A 6,039-nucleotide genomic window follows, 5' to 3' on the forward strand; every position below is an offset into this window, starting at 1 on the left:
GGCAAATTAAAAATACTTGTCGCTCAATATCCAATTAAGGTTTGTAACTCTGTTGAGCAAAATTACTGGCCTGTGAGCTCTATGGAATGTGTCTGGATTACAGGAGATGTTCCTTTTGCATGAAAATGTTCATTTTCTGGAAATCTGAAGTAAATAATTTTTATGTGAAATTGGATTAACGCGACTAATATTCGTGGTGCAGCAACTGTAGCTGGTCAAACGTGTGTCAAGCTAAACTCCTATTCTTGTCATGTCTACGGATTTACTCCGATGTCAAATCTAGACAACCGATCAAGTTGAGGAAATTCTCAAGTAATTTTGTCTATGCTCCTTTAAGTTTTCTTCCAAAGATTTATCCTCAGATACGTTTTCTGATAATAAGAATGTATGATGGAGGTTTTAGACAATACAAACTACTCTGGAGTTGCCTTTTCATCTTCAAAAAGATAGGAGACTTCAAAATGAGTTTAACAAGAGGAGGGTTTCCGTTTTTACTTAAGTATGTTGAGGTACTGATTCCAATCCAGATCTCTCAATAACTTTGAGAAACAAAATAATTTTTCACAAACACATAAGTTTCTGCTAGCTTTAACGGATACTAATATGTAAAGGCGCTCGGCCAAGCATACTCATCAGCTCAGTGCGTGAACTTAAGTGGGATGTTTCTCTTCCTTCAGATAGTTATTTTGGAATTCGCAACCTCTACTACGTAGCCATGGATATCTAGTCTTAGTGCTATATCTGGACATTTCTAAAGCCTTTGACATGGCTAGCCACGAACTTCTTATAGGTAAGCTCGCATCTTATGGGGTTCAAAATCCTTTGCTTGCTTGGCTTGATTCCTTTCTCTGCGATCGATAACAAATAGTTAAAATTAACTCTTCATTGTTTAACGCTGTCCCTGTTAGAAGTGGAGTAATACAAGGTAGTATCTTAGGTCCTTTGCTCTTTTTAGTGTTTATCAATGATATTTGTGAAAGTTTTTGTGTCGGTAAGCCCTTTCTATATGCAGATGATCTTAAAGTAGTATATTCATTTTCTCCACATGAGCTGAAAAATATGCAAAATTGCATCAGCATGGAGCTTAACAAGGTAACACAGTGGTGCTTAAAATGGCAACTGGAGCTTAATATGGCTAAATGTGGATGGATATGCTTCGGCGATACATCACTCAACCTAGACATTACCATAAATGGTGAAGTGCTATCTAGGTTACATACAGTAGTAGACTTAGGGCTTAGATATTCCCAAGACTTGTCGTTTACAGAACATATATTAAAACAGACCTCTAAGTCTCAACGTCTAATAGGTTACATAACTCGAAATCTTTACAACACTGAGTCACGTATTCTAATGTACAAAGTTTGTGCTCGACCTCTTCTAGAATATTGCACGTTTATTCTTAGCAGTGCGCTCATAAAGGATAAATTAAGGCTGGGATCAGTACAGAGACGATTTACACTTCGTATTCTTGGAGCTGATTGTACCTTAACTTATAATTCCAGATGTAATAAACTTGGGGTAGACCCTTTATGGAGGAGGAGACTCAAACTAAATCTTATCTTTTCTTCAAACTACTTCATAAACTATCGTTTACATCTGATCACACGATTCAATATGCAGAAACCTCTCATTATGACATCCGTAATTCCTTGGCACTAGTGAAACAAACTCATTCTAAATCATCTCTTTATATGAATTACTTCACCTGTAAATTTTCTAGACTCTGTAATAACCTACCACAACCTATCCGCACGATAAAATCACTCCCATTATTTGTTCGCTGCATCGATGCATACTGTTCTTCTGAAAATGCATTGAATGGTCTAGCGCCTTTAAGTGTATCTCATTCCACAAGTGATATTTTAGGAACCTTAAATGTTTAGCCATCTTTATTAGTGAATTCCCTTAGTAAAACCACCCACTTGCTGTCAATATGTCAACACCGCCCCTAGCAACTTTAACTAATTTGAATAACACAAACAGTATATCACTGTGTCACATGACACACGCATTTAGGTAGACCTGATTGATGTATTTTAATAATTACTTTTTGTTGTTCCGTGCTCTCTGTTTTCGTTTTAATTTCTCTAGTTGTAGATAATTATCATTATTTCGATCTGGCACACGAATTGACCTTAATTACACCGTTCATAAATCAACAGGCTGTTCATTTAAGAAATATAAAAATTCCCGGCTGATGCTTTGGATCACTGTAATATATGTACTACTTAAACAACTACTGAACTAGTATACTTAAAACTTTCTTTTATCAGATGTTTGTTCTGCACGTCTAACGTTATTACTTATATCAAACTGATCACGCCTGTGAACTGGCGTGAATTCTGTAATTATTATTTTTCAGAATATAAATTATTATTTATTTATTTATATATCGGCAATCGAATGTACTTCCCATGACGTAAAGAGGTACAAGAAAATCATCAGAAGATCACTTATTCTGAATTGAGTACATCTTCAAAAGATACTTCGTGGCTTTTATTGACGCGCGATTTTCGAACGGGAAGTTTAGTCCTAACGTGATTTGCATTTATCAAACTTTTGCTGTGTTCTTACGCAACAAAAGTACCATTTCAGTTCTAAAGAATCTATCCTGAGCTATACGTTCGGTAGATTACTTTTTTTGAGTCTCACTATATTAAATAGTTACCTGTGGTTTTGCCTCAGCTTACTATTCGGCTTTTTTGTTTTTCACGTATAGACTAGTTTCAGTTTATATCACTCGTTTTGTCCATTTTTGTCCGTTTTCAGTGTGCTTTTTAGTGTTTTTTTTAAAAGGCTTAGGCTCTTGCAAGCATCTATAACATAGTTTGCTTCAACACAGTCATGAAAAACTCATGCAAACGTCCGGGATGCCGTTTTGCTGTCACAACTGACATGCAGTGCGACGACTGCAAAGGTTGGTTCCACGAAGCATGCACAGATCTGACAGCAACTTCTTACAACAAACTCAGCAAGTCAGACCAAAAGTGGGTATGTGTCACGTGCAGCACGGACGCAGTTGTCTTGCTGAGTAACATCATTGTCCTACTGACAGGTCTTCGGAACAAGTTGTCAGTTAACTTGGATAACACTAGTAAAAATCCGGTCGACAAACAAGAGCGTGTGACGGACTCAAAAATAGGGATGTCGACAGGCATACCAACGATGGAGCATCCATCAACACTAATGACGACGTGTTGAGGCTCAGCACCATCATTACGTCGACAGTACTAGACTCCCTAAGCAAACTCGGGTCTCCCAGCTCAGGGTCCCTGGACACAACAGTGGTTCCCAAAAACCCTGTAGGTGATTCGACCCACGTTAAGAGAGCCCATAAGAACCAGGCATCACCGCCTAAGCCGAGCAACCCAAGTGTTGCTGCACGGAAAATAACTGGTGAGTTGGTCGCACAGTCTACCCCGAAGACTGTCCGTCCGGTCAATAAAGAGCCCAAGATTCAAAAACGCACACTGACCTCCAAACAACAAGTTATTAAACCTGAACTCATCGTGAAACCTGGTAAATTAACAACAGTTCGTGACGATTCTCTCATTATCATGAACCTCGTTGACAATCCTGACCTTCCTCTCAGTCTGCAGGACAAAAACGACAGGATGCTCTGGAGTGAATTGAACAAGAAGCTTGAACTTCCTAGAATAGAGCCTTTAACGGTCACCCGGCTCACTCGAGGAAAGGATTCTAAGCATCTAAATCACCCGAGGCTTCTCCGAGTAACATTTAAGAATGCTACCGACGTAGAGGACGTCTTGCTAGCAAGTCACTTGCTGAAATCAGATGGTAACGTAAGAATATTGCCCGACATACCGTACTCTGAGCGCAATATCATACGAAACATCCCTAAAGAATCTCGCGAGAAGTTTTTCCGCGGTAGAAACATAATTGTTCAAGGTATACCGGAAAATGCAGACCCTACTCAATCACATTCTGACATCAGGGAATGGAAATTCATCAAACAGTCCTTGAGGCTCAAACACATACTGACTACCATGTACACCATAGCATATACAACCTTAGTGAGAACTAAGCTTGAGAACTGCGTTCAGGCCGCAAGCACGTTTAAAAGGTGACTCGGATATCCTTGAAAACAGTACAGAGGGAAGCTACCCATGCAATTCCAGGACTCCGGGGTTTACAGTACAAAGAGCGGCTTGAGAAGTTAGACCTGTTTTCTCTGGCCTAGAGCAAACTAAAAGGATTTAATTTTGATGTATAGGATACTAAGAAACGATTTTTGACCTGATATATTCTTTTCTTTCCATTATATCGGAAAATCTCAAACGATATAGCAGGCGAGTAGAAGGGCCAAGAACTAACAAAATACCCGTGGTATCCAGGTTTTCACATCGAGTCATCAACACTTGGAACCTGTTAACCGTAGCAGTGGTGTCCGCACCTTCAGCTGAATCATTCAAGAAAAGACTGGACACTTATAGAAGTATACGAGAAAAGGAATAACATAGGCCATAGGCCTTCTGTCCTCACTAAACAAATCTGAATCTGTAGTTTGGATGTTTAAAACTTGCTTTAATTTGGTTGTGCTTAAACAAAGGATAAGGGGGACGTGTCAACAGGATTGTACGGACAATAAGTGGCATGATGGCTATAAGGATCTAGATTATCTAAAGATTTGGGATTATTTAGTCGTTAATTAACAAGTATTCCTTGGAATACTTGGATCGTGGAAGTTTATCTTTTACCGAAACACCATCAATTAAGAAGTTAGTACTTACTTCTGGGGTGCCCTCATTGTTGTTTAATAAATGCTGTTGCTTGAGTGGGCTTTTATGCGAGAAATCATTCCAGTTGGTATTTGGTATTGAATTTCTAGAGTAGTTTGCTTGTGGGAAATACGGCATTTCAGGATTACTCATGTTGTGAAGTCTGTTTGATACTTATAACTATAAATTATTGGGTTTTATTGTCAGGTACTCAAAAATACAAGCCACTTGAATACTTCTTTGCAACTACTAACTGACTAACATACTTGATTAAATAACCCTGAAGCCGCACCACGTTAAACAACATCATTGGCAAATTAAAAATACTTGTCGCTCAATATCCAATTAAGGTTTGTAACTCTGTTGAGCAAAATTACTGGCCTGTGAGCTCTATGGAATGTGTCTGGATTACAGGAGATGTTCCTTTTGCATGAAAATGTTCATTTTCTGGAAATCTGAAGTAAATAATTTTTATGTGAAATTGGATTAACGCGACTAATATTCGTGGTGCAGCAACTGTAGCTGGTCAAACGTGTGTCAAGCTAAACTCCTATTCTTGTCATGTCTACGGATTTACTCCGATGTCAAATCTAGACAACCGATCAAGTTGAGGAAATTCTCAAGTAATTTTGTCTATGCTCCTTTAAGTTTTCTTCCAAAGATTTATCCTCAGATACGTTTTCTGATAATAAGAATGTATGATGGAGGTTTTAGACAATACAAACTACTCTGGAGTTGCCTTTTCATCTTCAAAAAGATAGGAGACTTCAAAATGAGTTTAACAAGAGGAGGGTTTCCGTTTTTACTTAAGTATGTTGAGGTACTGATTCCAATCCAGATCTCTCAATAACTTTGAGAAACAAAATAATTTTTCACAAACACATAAGTTTCTGCTAGCTTTAACGGATACTAATATGTAAAGGCGCTCGGCCAAGCATACTCATCAGCTCAGTGCGTGAACTTAAGTGGGATGTTTCTCTTCCTTCAGATAGTTATTTTGGAATTCGCAACCTCTACTACGTAGCCATGGATATCTAGTCTTAGTGCTATATCTGGACATTTCTAAAGCCTTTGACATGGCTAGCCACGAACTTCTTATAGGTAAGCTCGCATCTTATGGGGTTCAAAATCCTTTGCTTGCTTGGCTTGATTCCTTTCTCTGCGATCGATAACAAATAGTTAAAATTAACTCTTCATTGTTTAACGCTGTCCCTGTTAGAAGTGGAGTAATACAAGGTAGTATCTTAGGTCCTTTGCTCTTTTTAGTGTTTATCAATGATATTTGTGAAAGTTTTTG

This window comes from Schistosoma haematobium, chromosome 2 (assembly GCF_000699445.3).
Source record: "Schistosoma haematobium chromosome 2, whole genome shotgun sequence".
Classification (NCBI taxonomy): Eukaryota; Metazoa; Platyhelminthes; class Trematoda; order Strigeidida; family Schistosomatidae; genus Schistosoma; species Schistosoma haematobium.